Raw genomic sequence first — 8,105 nt, 5'->3', positions numbered from 1 at the left:
TCCGGGAACCAAGGAGGCCTGCTTGCCAGATGTGTGCCGCTTGAGCAGCTGAGGAAGAGTCTTCAGTTGCTAGGTTGGTTCGAGAGCTGGTTCTGCCCGGCTAGAAGTAAGGACAACAAGAATATGGGGCTTCCTGGGAAGGAAAAACTTGCAACAAAAAAGCAAGAGGAAGAAAGAGTCGCCAAGCTACTTTCTGTCTGCTTCACAACCTAACCAAGGGCCAGGTATGAAGGCGAATTTGCGTCAACTCCACTTTCTGGTTTTCATTTTCTACTCACTTCCCTTTTTCTAAGCCAAAACATATCGCTATTTCACAGGCGTATGTGGGTAAAGACAGAAAAGGAAAGCAAGAGTCCCCACGTCCTGTCAATTTCCTAGCTTATGACAAAGAAAAGAAAGCTGAGCTGTATGTCACAAATGTATTGGGAAGTAGGTGCCTCTTTCCTATAATATTAATAGACAACACTTGCGCGTTGTCACACTGATAAAGGTAATTCCCCAGCTCTCCTGTACATTAAAATGGGCTTCTCAACATCGCTTCCCTTGGCAGTTTTTTTTTTTTTTTTTTTTTATCGAGAAGTCACTCCTGCCCCCTTTTTGTTAGTGACTGAATTCAATTTGAATTGCAACCTCTCTGTCCAGTTATGGTCCCCTGTCCATTTTTCCTCACCTTTTTTGAAATCAAAGCCCAGGATCCTCCTCACAGGTAGACCTTGTTCTTTTGTTAACTGCCTTTTTTCACTTTTTAAGATATCTAACTAAAGATAAACGTAGAGGCTCATACTTCCTTTCTCTGGTTGTGACAGCTGTTTGGAATACGGGTGTCAGACAGAAGATAGGTTTGCAAGCTCTCCTTCCCTGCCCCATCCTACTTCTCACATATAAGCATGAAGCTAGGGAATCATCTAGCAAGAACTGAGAGAATTCTGAGTTACCATTTCCTTCCCCCTTTGCACTTGCAGCAACCAACAGCAAAGGATGACTTATTAATACTGACAAATGAGAAAAAAGCTAGAGGAAAAGTGCTGGACAGAAGAGTAAACAGCAAACCTAGCTGACCTTTCCCTGAGATTCTGGGCATGAGCGATAATTAAAATCAATAAGGAGCGTCTAGAGGACTGTGTTTACTCTGGCCCCATCCCACCTATGGTGTTACTTATGTCGTTATTGAAGAATATTTTCTTTGTTAATTCTATCTTTGAAATATTGACATTTTCTTTAAAAAAAAAAGTGTAGTTCTATTGAGTTGGCATGTACAGCACAATATTGAAAGATCTTGGGCTACTGCTCCTTTGTGTTATTGTGAGTGTGGTGATGGGACCCAGGTCCCTGCTCAAGTGAAGAGATTGTTGGACTACTGGGTCTGACACTCTGCCATTTGGCTCCTACTTTGCAATTTTGTTATGATATAAAATTTTCAGTTTGATTTTCTCTTCAGGGGAATGCATGGCCATAAGTAGAGATGACTTTTCCTCATCCTTCCCCTCTTCCCCTCTCCCCCCCCCCCCCCCCCCGTCTTCCTTCTTTTTTTGTTCAGACCAGGAATATAGGAATATATATCTATATATACCTAAAATAGATGTTTGGGTTTTTTCTCAATAACTTTGGAAAATAAACTTCCAAGTTATCACTTGTTTAAGAGAATAAGTGATTTAATAGTTTATTGGTTTGGGTCTGAAATAAGATAAAATTAAAACTGACAGAACCTAGTTCTACTATAGTCTGCAAGTACTGGTGATGATTGTTACAGGAGTTTAATTTTTGTCTTCGGATTACATAAAGGCCATTTTTAATTAGGGTGACTGACTCTTTTAAAAGCTTGAATTTCATTCTGGTAACAAATGTTCTTCTGGTAGCATGTTTAATATTGATACTGGTTGCTGTTCTTCAAGTGATAATTTTTCTTTTATTGTTTCAGCATTTCATAAATGCATATAATGTTTTTGGTTAGATCCATTCCCCACTTCCTCAGTTCCGAAGTTTTTGGAACTTGAGTTTTATCTTTGTAACTGGGACTGGGCTAGAGTAAACACAGTCCTCATCATGTTTTTCTCCCAACTTTATGTATTCTTTTTTAAACCCATCAAATCCACCGAGTGCTGTCAGTACGTGCATGCATATAGGACTGTCTGTCAGAGCAGGAGTAACCTATTAGGGACTGAATCCTGAGGAGAACTGACTCTCTCTCATCTAGCAGCCAGAAGTTACCAATAGTTCCTCGTCTGGCATGGGACTTCATGAGCCCCTCCCTCATCTATGTTGGGATTTGGGCTGGCTTACTCTTTTGTAGGTCTTGTGCATGCACCCATAGCTGTCTGGAACTTCATGTATGCATTCAGTTTTATTTTTATAGGACACAAGTGAGAATCAATTATTCAATATGTCATATCTACTTAAATCCACCTATCTGAAGAGAAAACGTATAATGTAGAGAGTGACCTCAGGGTTCAAAAGTACCCTGTGTGGCCAGCACAAGCCTTAGTCATTTTACAGAAGAGACAGCTTAGAGACAATGGGGGAGGACAAAGGGCCCATGAAGGTGGACATTTAGCCTGTTTAGTTTGCTGTCTATTGTGCTTATTAGAAAAATAGATAACAGGCAGGCAGCAATCTGCAAACACTTGATGGATGGTTACGTGATTTGACCCAGTCTTGTACTACTTTCATTTTTATGTCAGAAGAAAATTCCTGGGAGATTTTCAGCATTTTATTTTGAAAAATGAAACATAGTAAAATGATTTATAACTGGCTTATTATTGGAGTGGACTATAGGAACAGAAGAGTTAAAACATGCCAGGTTCAGAGGCTCTTCCTGTGGAGAAAGATCTGGAAACATTCAAAAAGACAAAGCACCTAGGTAATAAGAAGGTGGAAGATTTTAACACATTTTCAATAAACACTCACAGCCAGACTCCATCCTTAAATATAAATGGCCTAAAAAATTAACAGCAGCATTGTTGCAGGCTTCATTCAGGAGGACCGGTGTGAAACTCAAAAAAGTAAAGTGGTCATTGTCAGCAAAACCAAGCTCAATGCCAGCACTTGCCTGAGGGTGGAGCTAAGGCTCAGAAAAATTGTACACACACCCCACCCAGGTCCCTACTCTAGCTCTAAACTATGCAATCTGTGTGGTACACTCATTCCATCCCAACAAATGACCAACTTTAAGGTCCCTGTAGACCACTGGCTACTATGAAGACTCTTCTTTATATTTTGAATATCCAACCTTCAGTTATTTTCCTTTTGACTTTATTTATCAAGATGAAAGAGAGAGAAACTGGAACCAAAGAACACCTATATTGTGATGACTTGTCATGAATTTCACACCAGTATCTCCAGGAATAAGGGACAAATCCACATAAGTGAAGACGTAGATCAACTTCAGAACTCAAGTGAAAAACTAAACATGAAACACCACCTCTTAGAACACACAGCTGCAGAAGGGCGGCATACTACACAATTTGTCACAAAGGAGTTAAGAGTCTCAGAGCCTGTCCTATTCCCTATCCTCGGAACCCACACTTGTTTCTCCCCTTCTTGGCTTGCTGCGAATTCCCCTAATCAGGTAGAAATCCAGACCTAGCAAAGGAAGACTCACTTGCAGTAACTTCTATGAACTCTCATGAGTACAGATCACATCGTACTGTCAAACCCCTTGGAAAGGTTTTGTCATGCACTTTGGTGTATATAGCACAATATAAAAAGACCCGTCTTTGGCCACTGTATTTTAACTATTGTCTCTTCTGCATGTCAAAGGAATTTGGTCAATGTCAGCCAACATCATTGACTGCTTTCTAAATCCTTTGAGGTCCTCTAAAATGTTGTATGCCAGTCCCTTAAAATTCCCTTTTTGCCACACCTCTAGAGAAAGGGGGTTGCAATGCTTTGAATTGTATTTGGCTAGTGGGTAACAATGTTTGGTGATGGGGTCACTAGCCCGTGCTTATTTTGGCATGTTAGTAAGTTTGTATGATTTTGGTCTTAGGAAATTATACAATGAGTACCCAGATCTGCTTTTTACCTTAATGCATCACCTCCCTCATTAGTTTATTCTTCACTCTCAGAGATATAAACATTTTATTTCTTAAGAACCAAAACATCATCCAGGATGAATAGAATATATGGAGCTCATTCAGGATGCACAGCCTTGGTGCAGCCCTGTTATTTAGCAGTCCATGTTCAAATGTTCTATAGTCTCTTCAAATATAACTTTAAAATATGCAATGTATCTAATCCAGAGACCAATTAAAGATTATAGATTGATCTTTTCACTTGCATTTAGTAATCTCTAATCCAAAAGAGATCTGAAGGTATTCATTTACTTTTTGTTTTATTGCTATTTATTCCTTTAAAAGTCCTGTTAGATGCTTTGCACAGCACATTTTCATGCGGGGAATTCCAGTCTCCTTCTTAATTGTAGGTTCAGGTTAGATATTCATGGTAGGAGTCACAGAGGTGATGCTTCAAAAGGCATCATGTAGAGAGGCCCCAAGGTCTCTCTGTATTTGGTGACTGTCCGTTCTTCCATTGGATGGGATCTTCCAGGTTTTCCTTTGTGAGTGTATCTGTACCTTCCAAAATTAGCAAGCAAACTGCAAAGGCAGCTATTTAAGAGAAAGAATGTCTCCCTCCAAATCCTTTTATGCCATGGCTTTAAGAAAAGCCAGTGAACCTTGTTGGAAAGAAATTATTCCTATGATGTTAGTAGAATGACAATATCTGATTCCCATCACTCTTTCTGTATTTGCTCATTGGAATCCTTTTGTAATGAAGAAATTCAACTTCTGTTCTTCCAGATTAAAAAAGTGGTTATATTTGTAATTTCATGGACTGTTTAATAATCTTATAGCTTATACCATATATTGACAGCTATTAAATAAAAAGGTATTTAAATTTGTGTTTTTCCTGAAAGTACTAATTAAGTTTGCTATATACTTTTCCATTAAATATAAGACAAAACATGCCGTGGAAGCACAATTCTGGTCTTTTGAGAATTCAAATTTGTAATACTTAAGACATTGATGAGCCAAAAACAGGATCCTTAAGTGTAGAAAAGGAGTTAGCTCATACCCATTTCAGCCTTCATTTATTTCAGAGTCTATGCAGAGATGGGTGAGACACTGCACTCACTACTAATTTCTGGATGTTCCCTTTAAATAGCTCAATAATTTTATTCATGTTTTAGTTATACATTTTATAGTTTTCTATCAGACATATTAAAAACAAAATTTCTATACTTCTTGAGCCATAAAAAAAAGGGGAATGTCTTAATTTTTATTATTTTATTATGTATCTCTGATGACTGTAGCTAACAGGATGATGAGCTTGTTTACGAACAGGATTCTGATTTCTATTTACATACATAAATAGAAGAAAATGCCCATACTTAGATCTTAAAGCAGGTATCCTTTGTGCTATATGTAGTAGAAATGCAGATAGAAAATTATTATGTGCCTGTGACATCACCATTAACAAACATTACTTAAATGCACCATGGGCATGTCCTACTTATTTGTTCATTTGTAAAGCCCACCCACCTAGCCACTGTGCTCAGTCTTCTGAAGGCAAAAGGCCCTTGGGAGACAGTCGATGGGCTCCCCATTCATCAGTCCATGGTGGCCAGCTATTGGCTCAACCTGCGGGAGGGTTCTGTTTGTCACACAGCTACATCCTGACCAGGATGGACACAGCTGCCCTTAAAAACTAGGAGGTATTTCATGCAGAGCTATCAAAAATGTCCTTGTCATTGGTCAACAGAGGGGGCAGGATTCCACTAATGCTTAACTTGCAAGTCCATGAGATTGCCAAATGATGTGCCCATACAGCATATGACACTGTGGGTCAAGGTTACCTGAAAAAGGTTTCTCCAAATATTCACCCTGAAATTTTATGTTCCTTTCTGTTTTCTCAATTCTGAACTTTTAGTTCTGTGAAATAGAACATCTGGGTAACAGTTGCCTGCATTCCAATGCCCTAGAACAAAAAAATTTCCATTATTGTAGCAAATTGGGACATTGTTCTAATGGAGATTATAAACTGCATGCTTAATGTTCCTTTTGCAACACGAAACCAAACAAAACTGAAGATGTCAGAACAAAGCACAACGACAACCTAAAGATGGCAAAATAAAAATCGGAAAACTACAAGGTCACACCATGGACGACTGTGCACTACAGTTGATGAAGTTTCATCATGTGGATTTGAATACCACTGTGGAACAAAGAGTGTCTCCGAAAACAAAACACAATGTATGTATCTTCAAAATCTCAGAATGTGAGCTTATTTGGGTATGGCTTTTGCCAGATACTTCTTTAAGGGTGTTGTAATAAGATACTTGTGGATTTAGGACAGTCCTAATTCCAAACACTGGAGTCTTTATGAGGGACAGAAAAGGAGGCAATATGAACACCAGGGCAAAGAGGAGAAAAGGCAGTAGAGATAGAAATGAACATGGAGATTAAAGCTGTCTGGCTAAAGAATACCCAAAGTGTCTGAAGCCAGTAAAATCATGCTAGAAGATGTCTTCTTTAGGCTCACTTAAGGTAAGAAAACTGAAAATAGGAACTGGAAAGAGGGGTCAGTGCTTAAGAGTTAGGTTCCCAGCACCCATATGGGCCAGTTCACACCACCTGTATTTCCTGCTTCACATGGGTCTGATGCAGAAATTTGTGCATATACTGCACAGGGACAAGACATTGACACCCCAAAGCCCACACCTCCTAATCCTGCTCAAACAGTTTCAGCAACTGGGAATCAGGCATTCAAATATATTTGTCTATAGAGGTCATTCTCATTTAAACTACCACATTCTGCTCCTAGCCAGGTCATAATGCAAATTCATTTATTCCAACCTCAAACTTCTCCATAATATTTGACAGTTTTGACATAGTTAAAAAAAAAAAAAAGGCTTACATCTCTTCCAAAACTCAAGGCAATCTCTTACTTGTAAACCCTTATAACATCAAAAAGCAGATTCCATATTTCCAACATAAAGCATGCATTCCCATTCCAAAAGAGAAGAATGAGGAATGGTGAGGAAATACTGGACCACAGGAAGACCAGAATAGAGGGGGTGAAACTCCAAATACTGTAGCTCCATGACTGGTATCAAAGGCCTTAAATGTCTCTGTCCTTCCAGCTTTGTTGAGCGTAACACACTTATCTCTCGTGGGCTGGTTCCACTCCCTATCTGCAGCTTTTCCTGACAGACTTTCTCCAGCTCTAATACCTCCAACATCCTCGAGTCTCTAACAAAACACATGCTTCATGCAACACCCTCTCAGGGACTTCCTGTCACGTGCCTGGCTTCAGTGGCTCTCCTTAATCTTAGAGGAAGAATCCACAACCCCTTTACTTGCACATCCTTCATGATTCTAAAGCCAGAAACACGTGACTGATGTTGCACCTGACTCTGTAATATTTACCTGGCCATCCTGGGATGGAGCTTGACCCCTTCCTTGGATTATGTTTGCATAATCTTTTCATTGTAGTTATTTTTTAGGAGACTAAAAATTCCCCAGGCATTTACTTTCTATAAGTCAGAAGCTGAGTGTGTCTTGCCCTGAGGGCATTGGGCTTCTTCTTACCTCATTCAGCACAAGCCTTGGCTCCAAAATTAAACTTGTTTATGAACCTTTTGTCCTCAAACTGTGTATCCCTCCTTCCTCCAGCTTGCTCCTTTTCATTGTAGACTTACAGAAGAGTGTTTGCTAATAACCATGAGAGGGAGTCAAACAAAGTAGTCCAAAGCTTTTTAATTTGGCCTCCGGCAGATTTTTAGACTGTGGGCAGAAAGCAGTCACAATCTTTGTCAAAATATCACAAGAATTGTCTTTAGCTCAGCTGCTAATATTGTTCCCCTCCAAAACCTCTTGAGATGAGCTTCTGTAGTAGTACATATTAGTCTCAGCACTACTGTCTACCAACCTCTTACCGGAGTGGCCCACTAGGCCCACTTAAAGTATTCAACTGCTTTCCTAATTCGAAGTCCCAAAGTTTTCCACATTTCTTCAAAAGTGCCTTGATAAAGTTTATCGCACCAACAGCCCAACTCTATCTTAGATACTTTTCAATTGCTATGCCAAAATAATGTAACCAAAGCAACC

This window comes from Onychomys torridus, chromosome 6 (assembly GCF_903995425.1).
Source record: "Onychomys torridus chromosome 6, mOncTor1.1, whole genome shotgun sequence".
Taxonomy (NCBI): domain Eukaryota; kingdom Metazoa; phylum Chordata; class Mammalia; order Rodentia; family Cricetidae; genus Onychomys; species Onychomys torridus.
This window is presented reverse-complemented; position numbering follows the sequence as displayed.